Genomic DNA, 12074 nt, shown 5'->3' with positions numbered 1-12074 from the left:
TTCTGAGCTTGTGATCTTAGGAAATTGGCATTTCCTCTCATTCATTCATGCACTCGCTTAAAGCACGATTATTAAGTGGCTGGTGGGTGCTGGGTGGGGCCATACCATGATTAGAGTCTCTCCCTTTAAGATTGGACTGGAAGCCGGCCTTGGCCTGCCTTGGGGAGGCACCTACCGCAGGCGACCAGCAGGAGGCGCCAATGACCGGAGACACTGCTGAGCCCTGAGGGGCGGGGGCCGGCAGGGTGTGGGTTGAGGATTGCACGTTAATAGGTAGGTCTCATTGGCACTAACTTTCCTCTTTTTTAAAAGAGAGAAGCTGGGAGCGCCTGGCAGAGCTGTAACTGAGCGGGACCCCGCGTCCTCTCTGGGGTGAGGTTGTCTGAGCTGCCCCGGGGCCCAGGGAAGGGGGGGTCCGGTCCCGCAGGCGGCGGCGCCACTCGCCCGCTGAGCACCGGGCCTGGTTCCGTACTCCGGGGTCCCACAGGGAGGGGGACTCGGGTGAGACCCACTTAGGGAGGAACAGCCACGTATCCAAATAAGAAGAAGAACCCTGGCACTTGCATGGCATTTACCGTGTGGGGGGAACTGTTCTGAAGACGCGCATCTTTAAACCCATTTAATCTTCATAAACGCCCCAGGAGATGGAGAGGAAACTGGGGCTTTGGCCAGGGATGGAACTGTTCCCAAGGTCACAGGCTGGGGCTCAAGCCAGGAGAAATAACTTGCCCGAGGTCACACATCTAACGGACGCCAGAGCTGGGATTCCACGGCGCTTCTGACCTGCAAAGCCCCCTCTCCACCTGCCCTGGCGGCCCCCCAGGAGGGAAAGACCATTGCAGCTTGCAAGCAGTGCAGCCCCCCACCCCCCCAGGGCAGAGCTCTAGGAGGCCAGCGATCCCCAGGCCACCACCAGCACCCCTGCCATGCCTCCGGCCTAGGGCTGTGAACACCTGCAGGGCAGGCCTCTGGGAGAAGATGGGCCCAGGGCTGGGCTGGTTGCCCCTTTGCAGCCCCCCACACCCCACCGGAGCCCAGGCCCTCCCTCGGCTGTGCACTGTGTTTGCTTGACCCTGACCCTCTAGCCTCGGGCTGTGAGAGCTGGACCCTCCTGGCACGTTCCTCCAGGGCCCCTGTAATTGCCACCAATCGAACACAGTGCCGGAGAAGCGCTGATGTCCCTCAGAGCGCTCATGGACTGCTTGTGATTTGCTTTTCTTTACTCCGATAATGAAGCTGACACGGCTTCACGTTTCCATCCTTGCTTTAGCTACCAGGAAGCTCAGCGCAACGCTGAACCTAGAGTCATAGTAATTTTATCACCTTCCTCGCTTCCTCCTCCTTCTGCATGACTTTTCCATTTTCTAGTCCCATTTTAGCAACCTAATGTTGTACACATGTCTTGTATTGGATGCTACCTCTAATCCTCTCTAGAAGCTGACAGGGTATAAATTATAAATAAAAAATAAATACTGCTGAAACCTTCCCATTGTTGCTTTCTTATTTCTGGAGTTACCCGAAGGCCTGACGTGGCGTTTGTGATAAATTCAACATAAAACCTTTTATGCACCGACACGTTTTCAAAAATTTCTGTTTCTGCGGGAGACCCTGGGTTGCTGTAATCCTGGACTCCCAACTGAAAACTTTTCAAGGGAAAGCAGTTTATAAACACTGTTACTTGGAGCAATTGCTGTTTGCAACACCTCACCTGTATCTTAAGTATTGTTTAAAAATTGGGGATTATTCTTAGCGAGCTGGGAATTGCTGAAGTGGGTGGGGAGGGGAAACAGCACAGATTCGCTTCTGGTTGGAGAAGATGGGTCTTGGGGAATTTACACTTTAGCAGCGAGATTCCAATGTCGTTCCTTTTCTTTCTGCCGCCCTGAGGGGGACCCCAGGAAGGAGGGACATCCTGGGTGATAGGATAGGGCGGGCGTGCAGAGAGGTAAATGAAGGATGCGATTAACTCTAGAGGGCGTCTGCTTCTAACTGAGGAGAGACTCCTGAGCTACCCAGGGTCAGGACAAAGGCACCTTCTGACCTAGGGACGTGAGAAAGGGACGGATGGGCCTTTGTTACAGGCTTGAGTTTTTGAAGTCGTAGCCTGTGAGATTAGATACTTTACCAGTTAATGCTATCAGTATTTCGTAGTTGTAATAGAAAGCAATAATGGAATGAAATGGAATGGCATGGCACAGCATAGAATATGATAAAATAGCACGGAATAGAAAGTTGTTCAAAAGTAAGTGTGTGCGTGTGCTGGAGAGCTCGCCACTGACAACTGGGTCTTTCACGAGCTTTGTTCTGACCTTCTCCCTTCGACTCCTGTCCACACCCGATTTAGCCCTGCTCGAACCCTCTAGACCCTGGGGTCTCTGTGCCCCCATCCCTGTCCCCTCTTGACACCCTGAACTTGGAGTGTGACCCTCTCCCTCAGTCACAGGCTGGTTCTTCCAGCCATGATCCTGATTATTCACCCTGGTGGTATCTCCTGCATCTGTCCCTGGCCTCCTGGCCCTGGGTCCTCCTCCCCCTGAGCTCACCTAGGCTCGCCGAGAAAGATGCTACTTTCCTCATCTTCTGGGCTACATGAGCAAAGCTCTTGCCACTTGCAGAGGCAAGTCCTAATTGCTGGTCAAATTTTGAGAGAAGCACAGTCTTAACAAGAATCTTCAAAACAAAATTTAGTAAGTGCTGGCAAAAGCCACAGCTCAGGAAGGCTGGCCATGTGGCATTCTTCTCAATGTGAGAAGTGTCATCAAACTGTTTGCCTGCAGTTACCACTGGGTGCTGAGGTTTGGGTGATTTTTAAAACCTTCTTTATATTCTTGGTACTGTTTGATTTGTTTTTTCCCCTGTGAGCATGGATCACTCTTCTAACGAGAAAAAGTGATTAAGCCCTTTTTTTAAATTTTGGGAATAAAAAATTATTGCCTGTAGTATATTGTTGATCTGAACCCCAAACAGTCCCTAAGTCCAGTCTCTCGTGGGGACGGAGACAGGCCCCAACTGCCTCCTTCCAGAATCACAGCCTCCACCTGTTGGAAGTGTTTCCTTTGTGGGTCCCGCCTTCCCCGGGGCCACTCAGATTAGATGAGATCATCGGGCTCTCCCTGTTTTCTCGGCCTCTGGAGTGGAGCCCCGAGCTCCTCTCTGGACATTCCTGAACACCCAGGAAATAGAGACTTCACAGATGTTATCAAGTATGACTGGTGTCCTAAGAACAGGGGAAGAGACACAGAGGTGCACAGGAGAAAGCTGGCCATGTGAGGCTGGAGACAGAAAGTGGAAAGATGTGTCTCCAAGTCATTGGACGTCAAGGATTTCTGGGAACACCATAAGCTAAGAGAAGGGCATGGAACAGAGACCCCTGGAGACAGAGAGAGTGTGGCTTCTGGCCTCCAGAATCAATTTCTCCTTGAGGAAGTACATCTCCATTGCAGCTGCCCCAGGAAGCGGCTACATGCCCCCCCACCCAACCCCTTCCCTCCACTCCCACCAGCTGACCCAGAGCCCGCTCTCTGGGGCCACCTCTACTACCCACAGCCGTCCCACTGAGCCGGTTTGCCCGCCTGTCCCTCTCACACCGCGCCAGCTCCCGGAGGAGTCGGGTCCACGTCGCTCTCCTCCGCCTCCCCGTGCCCCCCTCGCACTCAGCACTTCGCATGCTGTAGATGCTGAGCACCTGTCCTCACGTCGGGGGACCCCGTGCGACGCCGAGGTCAGCCTCTCCTGCCCTCCTCTGATGCAGCGCGAGGCCCTTTCCTTCTAAGACCAGTGCACACGTCCACCCCCAGCGCCGTCCCCCAGCCCCGGGCAGCGTCTTCCCTCGTTTCTGTGCTCCCTGTGCCTCGGGGAGCCCCCCGGCTGCAGGGCACGCGGGCCGGACCCGAGGCGGCCCTGCGCGCTTCGCCCAGCAGAGGGCGCCCGAGCCCGGGCCCCGCGGCCGCGGCGTGTGGCGGGCCGGGGCGCCGTCGGGGGCCGGGGCCGGGGCCGGGGCGGCGGCTGTCGGTCTGGGGACTCGGGCAGCCGCCGCCCTGGTCCCCGAGTCCCGCCAGGTCCTCCGCGGAATGGGCCGGACGAGGCCTTGCTCTCTTTCCTTCTTCCGCCCCCATCCCGCGACCGGGGCCGTGCGGGGCTCCCGCGCCCACGGGGCACCCTCCGGACCCCCGCGGCCCAGAGGCGCGGTCACGGGATCCGCCCGGGGTCCGTGTCCGCGGTCTGCCCTCCTCCCGGCCCCCAGGCCCGGACCGAGGTCCCCGGAGGTGCGCAGCGTCTGTGCGCCCCTGACAAGGCCCCGGGCTGCACCCGACCGAGCGCACTGCCCTCCGCGCTCTCGGACCCTGAGCGCTCTCCTTTCTAGAACCGCCCCCCTCCCCGCCGGGCGGCACGTCGCGCGGCCTCCGCCCTGAGGGCCCCTAGCTGCAGGGGGCAGGCCCACCTCTCTTAACCGCCTCTTGGTGTCCCAGGCGCTGTTTCTGGCAATTTGGGTTTTCACGTGCCTTTTCCCAGCTGTTTGCCTTTGAGTGATTTTTTACCTCCTCCCAGTAACTACAATGTTCAGCGTAGAAAAATGACAGACAAGCGAATGAGTGAAAAAAGCCACCTGAAAGCCCAGTTTCTGCCCCTAACCATACTAACATCTTGGTGCATCTACAGTCACATTTTGCCCCGTGTGTGTGTGTGTGTGTGTGTGGAGAGAGATACATACTATTTTTCCAAAATAGGAATCACATCCTCTCTCTGACCTCTGTCACCTTTTTATTTTTTTTAAGATTTTTTTTTTTTATTTGAGCAAGAGCACGTGGGGGGAGGAGCAGAGGGAGAAGGACAAGCAGACCCCACACTGAGCTCAGAGCTGGTCAGGGGGCTCCATCCCTGGACCCCAAGATCATGACCTGAGCCGACATCAAGAGTCAGATGCTTAACTACTGAACCACCCAAGCGCCCCTGTCACCTGCTTTTCCACCCAATGCAAGGGGAACATCTCTCTATGAGGAGCTGCAGTGAAAAACACACCCAGGAGTCCCCAGGCCCTGCCCAGCCAAGGGCTCTGGGAAAGTTTCTGGGAGCAGGAGGGTCATGGGCCCCCGAGGCCAGCATTGCTCACACCCTCAGTCAACTCTGTTGGTGAGGTCTCCTCCCCCCCGCAGCTCTCAAGGCTTCATTCTGTCCCTTTCAAGAGCACTCTGAAGAACACCCCATTCCTGTACCTTTTCTCTAATCTTCCCTGCCCACCTTTGAGTTGAAACAACTCTGCCCTTTGGAGAGCGCTTCTTCTCTCTTGTGTGACTTTAAATATGAGCAATACAAAATGAATCTTACTGACACATGTAGGAACATCATTCTTTCTGCATGTGGGACAGGAAAGATGGGCCTCCAGATCAGTGGTGTTGGGATGGGGGGGGACAGGTGATTTTGCCCCCCTGGGGACATGTGGCAATATCTGGAGACACTTTTAACTGTCATGAGGGGGGACTGCTCCTGGCATCTAGTGCATGGAGATGCTGCTGAACTCCCCATGATGCACAGGACAGCCCCCAGAAATAATTAGCCACCCCAAATGTCAATAGCACAAAGGTCCAGTATCCCTGCTCCAGATGTTTGTCAACACCCTCTCTTGGGGTCCAAGAGCCCCCCAGCCTTGGTCTGCCTGCAGCACTGCCTTGGGGGTCATGGCCTTGACTGGTCACTCCTAGGCCCTGTCCTTTCCGCCCCAGACATGAAAGTCCTGGTGACAAAGAAGGGCAGGAGTTGGAGAGGCAACAGAAATGAGGGGCCCAGAGCACTCGGGGAGGTGGGGAGGAGAATCACTCAGTAGGTGATGTGCTGTTTTGCTTTATTCTGCTGAGCATGGATTCAGATCGTTTTCCCAGGTTTGGGGGGGCGGGGGGTGGGGAGGAAGACACGACTCATTTCAGCCCTTTTGACTGCAGAATCCCAGAGTGTTGGAACTCAAAGGAACCGGAGACATTTTCTCCTCTGACCGTTTCACTTTCCACATGGGAAACAGGACCCAGACACGGGTGCACATGAGGCCCCTGCGCCTCAGTTTCTTAAATTACAATTAATAGCATCTCCCTTTCACCAGGTACCACTGTGCCTTGGGTACGTTCACATTCCCTGCCATGCCCATGACAACCCTGTGAAGGAAGCCTGACTCACCCACTTCGCAGGTGAGGGCACTGAGCTACTCAGGCTCCGGCAGCTTCCCTGAAGCCATAGAGCCAGCAGGTGGAGGAAGAAGCTCACCAGGGTTCTCTCACCCTGAACAAGACCAGGCCACTGGCTCTCAAACTTGGCTGCCCATTAGAATCAGCTGGGGCATTGGAAAATGCCCATGCCAGGTCACCCCTCGGAGATCTGACTTCATTGGTCTGGGGTGCATTCCGGGCACTGAGATTTCCAAACACTCCCCTGGGGGGGTGTCTAGGTGCAGCAGGTGTAGGAAACCCACTCAAGCAGACCCCCTCTGACCCAGAGGACACGACCTGCGTTAACGTCCTGGATGTGACGTGAGGGCAAGGAAGGGTCTGTTTCAAGAAATTTTGAGGTCTTAGGATATCTTCTTGGTAAAAGCCCCTATTCTGTGTGTCTAGAACCATTAGGATTGGCTTCACATGAGGGTTCCTTCCATCTGAATACTGAGGTCCCCAAACCTGGTCTATTTTGACACCTGCATTTTCTGGCTGCTCCCTGGATGTTTGGAAGGTTGATTTAATCGCTTAAAAACTACTCCTGGGCTGTAGGGCGAGGGGCTAACCTGAACATCCCAGATCGGGGTGGGCAACAGGGGCGCGCAGGCCTGGAAGCTACAGCCCGGTGTTTACCTAAGCGCTGGGGACACTTGTACCTTTAGCAGGTCTGGAAATGGAAAGGCCCTCGGATGAACAGCCCACCAGAAGGGGCGTCCCAGGCGCTGAGGGGGAGGCGGTGGACGACTGGGGCAGGGCAGGGGCTTCGACCCCACAGCCCTCCCACACTTCTTCTTTCTAGTCTGGGACAAAGGAACACATAGTTACACACGACTTTAAGCGGCCTGTTCTTCCCTGCAGGGGCAGACATCTGCACTCGGGCCCTTTAGCCAGAAGAGCACTTTAAAGCAGACATGCAGTGTAGCTCATTTAATCCTGGCAACAGCCCGGGGCGGCTCCGAGCCCAGGCCACCAGAGGCCCCAGGGTGGCCTCTGACTCAGTTGCCCACCTGTCCGCCCCCCCAAACCTGGGGCGCTGGTTGTGTCTGAACCCGGGTGGTGGCCGCATCAACATATCGTAGCGTGGCCAAGCTGGTCTGCCCCTTGGAGCTCAGCCCTCCAGGCCTCTTCCTCGGGCAGGAATCCCTCTCTTCCCGGGGCCTCACCCCAGCCCGTCACTGTGGCCTCCATGTTCTAGAATGGTTCCACCCCCCCACCCAGGGCCGCTTCTGTTTCCTTTAATCTCGAACTTTCATATTTTCAGTGGAAGCCCCAAATTCACATCTCTGGGCCAGTATTAGGACGCTACTCTTCTCAGCTGGCTAAAGTGATTTTAATATTTCTATCTCACCAGTTTATTGTATTTTTATTTCTTCACATTCCAGGCTCTATTTTGACAGGCATTTTTACATAAAAAAGGATTGCTCCATCCTGCAAGTGTTTATGCATGTGTTTGCGGTGAGCCGTGTGAGCATGGGTGTTTTAACTGTGCTGATTCTCAAGTGTGGTTCCAGAGCCAGCAGCTGGAGCACCTGAGAACCAGTTAGAAATGCAAATCATCGATCCCAAGCCCAGATCTACTGAATGGGAAAGGCTGGGGTGAGGCTCGGCAGTCTCTGTTTTAACAGGAACCAGGGATCTTCAGTATAATCCAGTTTTTTTTATCATCTGCTTAAGACAGAAACTTATGATCTGCCCTGTTAAGATACGAATATGTAAACAATAAGAGCTCTGACGTTGCTGGAGGGGGTCAGTAGACTTTTCCTTTTTTCAAATTTCCTTGTTCATGATTTAATGGGTAAGACAGACATGCGTGTGCGCTCACACACTCATTTCACCTCTCCTCAGCCCCTGGCTCTACTCCTAGGGACATTCAGTCATTGAGAAAAGCAAGTCTGAGTCTCACTACTTGACACCAAGGTAATGGTTTCAAAGAGAATGGCCGAAGAAAGCAATGATTAGGTCAAAGGAATAAAAATGCGATGGTTGGTATTGGTGGTGGTGGTGGTGGCAGTGAAGGTGGTGTTGGTGTTAGTGGTGGTGGAGGTGATGGTGGTGGTGGTGATGGTGGGGGTGGTGATGGCGTTGGCGGTGGAGGTGATGGTGGTGGTGGTGGTATTGGTATTGCTGGTAGTGGAGGTGATGATGAGGATGGTGGGGGTGGTGATGAAGGTGGAGGTGGTGTTGGTGGTGGAGGTGATGATGAGGATTGTGGGGGTGGTGATGAAGGTGGTGGTGGAGGTGATGATGAGGATGCTGGGGGTGGTGATGAAGGTGGTGGTGGAGGTGATGATGAGGATGCTGGGGGTGGTGATGAGGGTGGTCTTGGTATTGGTGGTGGGGTCAGTGGTGGAGGTGATGGTGATGAAGGTGGTGTTGGTGGTGGAGGTGATGATGAGGATGCTGGGGGTGGTGATGAAGGTGGAGGTGGTGTTGGTGGTGGAGGTGATGATGAGGATGCTGGGGGTGGTGATGAAGGTGATGGTGGAGGTGATGATGAGGATGCTGGGGGTGGTGATGAGGGTGGTCTTGGTATTGGTGGTGGGGTCAGTGGTGGAGGTGATGGTGATGAAGGTGGTGTTGGTGGTGGAGGTGATGATGAGGATGGTGGGGGTGGTGAGGAAGGTGGAGGTGGTGGTGGGGCTGTCAGTGTCAATTGGTGGGGGTGATGACAGAACCAGTGCTGCTTACATAGCATCCCTCAGGTCGTATTACCCACCTCCCCACTCACCCAACAGGTCTGCCCTGCGTGTACCACGGCGTGGGCCACGGTGGGTGCCGCTGTGCACACGCACTTGGACTTATATGGGCCTGTGTCTGCCACTTTGGCTTGAGGGCCTCCAAAGTTTACAAAACCCCTAAAGCTTTTAAAATAAAAATAGGGGTTAAACCATTTGGATCTTCCAAATTAGAAAGAATAAATGAATCACCCAGTTGTAGTTAGAGGCAATTAATGTGATTCTGGGAGGGCTTCGCGGCAAGATAATGGAAAAGCTGATTATAAACGAGCCAGGAGTAACGAGGGAGGTCAGAGTGGTCCCTTAGCTCTGAAGAAGCCGGGGCTCGGCTGCATCCCGCGCCGGCGGCTTCGAGGTGCGGGTCCCCTTCCGCACTGGCTTCCAAACCCGGCTGCCCACTCGGGCCGAGGCCGCCGGGCGGGGCTGAGCCGCCCGTTCACCCAGGCTGGGGAGGCGCCGGAGGCCGGGAGCCTGGCCTCCTTTGTGCAGCCCCTGCAGCTTCAGGAAGAAAAGACAGCTGAAAATAAACCCAGGGAAGGGCAAGGAAATGAGGGCAGAAAGGGAGAGAGCAAGAGTAAGGTTCCCCATGAGAACAGACTAAAAACAGGACTTCTGACCTGGAAAGACACGGGCAGGAGCCGGGAGGCGCGAGAGCACGTGTGAGTCAGGTAGTTGATGGAGGCCTCTTCGCTCCTGCAGGAGGAATCTCGAAGCCCCTGCACGACCACTGACCACGTGCTCCTCAGGCCGACCCCCGTGGCTTGCATATTTGTGTTCCATTTTTATCCTCGTCTTGAGGTGTTTTTTTTTTTTTTCACTCTCCTGGGTCTTTTAAATACATATAAATTTCATGTTTTGTTTTCTTATATCCTGCAAATTCTCTTTTCTTTTTCTTTGTTTCTTTTTAAAGCAGACTCCGTGCCCCATGTGTAGCTCAACACAGGGCTTGAACTCACGATCCTAAGATCATGACCTGAGCTGAGATCAAGAGTCGGACGCTTAACCGACTGCAACAGCCAGGCGCCCCAACAAATTATTTTCTAAAAACAAGTCAGAGCATGAATGAACAGACAAACAAACAAGTCCAAAGTACTTTACACTCGGAGCTTCTACCGTGAGCTGACCCAGTTACCAGGCAAGCTGTGGTTCGGGATGAGCTAGAACAATTTTCCAACCACAGAAACTGCAATTTGGGCAACGACCTCTCTCTGGAGACCTGGCTCCTGGCCAAAGGGGCCTTGCACTTTGTATGTCAAGCCTCTGGGCCTCCTGGTTGGAAAGACCTGCTTTCTGGCCCTATCCAGCCCTGGAAGGAGCTGTGTCCTCAGAGACGGGAGGGGTTCACCCTCTTCCTCCGACAGTTTGGCTGTAAGGAGCCCTCCCCCGCTTTCAACTCCCCCCGATGAGGGAGGAACACTGTGGGATCCTTAGGGGATAGTCCTACCCTTTGGAGAACAACCACTTCCCCTTCAAACCCAGTGTTGTCATACTGGACCTTGTGAATAATTCATGTGACCCACTGTGGCCTTTATATGGTAGTATGTGTGGCTAGGTTGGGAGTGAGACTGAGAATTCCCATCCACAGCTTGTAAAGCAACAGCACCAGGCAGTAGCTAAGGGCCTGGGTTCGAATCCCAGCTCCTCTGCATACTTGCTGGGAGACTTACTTAGCCTCTCTGCACATCAGTGTCTTCACCTGTCAAGTGGGGTTAGTAATAAACCTCCCTCGCTGAGTTACTGGGAGTATTTAGAGAAAAGAGATTTAAAGTGCTTGGTTCAGTGCCGGGCACGATGCAAATTAGGACGATGATCATTTTTATTATTATTTCCCTTGGGTGGCATGCACTGGCCTCCTAGCCTGTTGGAGAAATTGCACCACTAGTACTTTGATTGGGGTTCAAAGCAGGGGCCATCAGAAGCTGCAAAAGCCCGGGAACTGGGACATTTGCCCTGTATGACCCCAGCCCCAGACCTCACTGGGCGGCAGAGGCTGTCCACATGCCCAGTGCTGTCACACAGTCCTGCCACAGTCTTTCCCCATGGGACACCATGTTATTACCGCCACAAAGACTGATGCCAAATGGGTCTTGGACAGAGGAACCAAGACCTTGGCCTAGGTGAAGTCTATGTTTTGAAGTTTCCGTTTCTTTTGGTGCCCAAGCTCCCTGTAGCGTCCATCTGTCTCATCTGTAGCTACATTATTGTCTGAATCACTTTTCTACATTTGAGGAAATCTTCATGCTGAGGGTCTTGATTCGATTCCCAGCTTCCCTTGCAGCTAGGAAGACCTGCTTTCTGGCCCGTCCATCAGACATGATCACGCAAAACCTCAATTCAAAGGTAAGCCATGTGGGGGCTCCTGTTTTGCTGGCCCTGGTGAGGCAAATGCACCCAGTTTCAGGTGAAGACGGTGGCTGGGGCTCCAGAGCCCATTCTGGGCCGCCAGGTCCGGTCCCCAGAGCAGAAGTGGCAGCTGGTGGCAGCTGAGATGGCAATGGGGCTGAGCGACTGACGGTGATTTTAGGTGCTGATGCTGGAAGGTCAGCCTTGCTCTGTTTCACCAGCCCTCGCGAGGCTTCTGTGGACCAGCCAATAACTAATCATGTCCTTTCAGCTTAAACTAGCCCGGGTATATTCTGTTGTTCTCAACCAAGCCAAATGAGTGATAAGCCACCATTTACTGAGCATTCGTCGCGTGCCAGGACCTCCCACTGGGCACTTGATGGCGCCTTTCCACCGAGTCTCACAACCCCCTGGGGACACAAGCCACTGAGTTCCAAGAGTCAAGCTGCCTCATGTGTCAAGTCTCAGGCCAAGCCATTTGGGGCCAGGGATAGGTCTCTTCAAGGAAGAGAGTAATTTTTAGTCTTCAAACCTAAAATGCACTCCAGATCTTCTCTAGAAGGGACTGAAACCTTGAGACGGGCACTGGAGCTACCCAGTCTCCCAAAGGTGCTCCTTGGGCTACGTGGAGCAAGCTGGACATCCCTGGGTCATCTGCACCCCAGCCTCCTTCTCAGCCTGAAGCTGGTGGGCCCAAGGACGGAGGCGGCTGGAGCCTGGGGCTTCTGGGGAGGGGTGCGTACCTCCCCGGGGCCCACTGGCCACTGCCCTGGCAGCCCCGTCGGACCTCTGAATCTGG

Source organism: Mirounga angustirostris, unplaced genomic scaffold, assembly GCF_029215605.1.
Source record: "Mirounga angustirostris isolate CCGP_5_RB_7025 unplaced genomic scaffold, mMirAng1.0.hap1 SCAF_8, whole genome shotgun sequence".
Taxonomy (NCBI): domain Eukaryota; kingdom Metazoa; phylum Chordata; class Mammalia; order Carnivora; family Phocidae; genus Mirounga; species Mirounga angustirostris.
The sequence above is the reverse complement of the archived record's forward strand: the minus strand, read 5'-3'. Positions refer to the sequence as shown.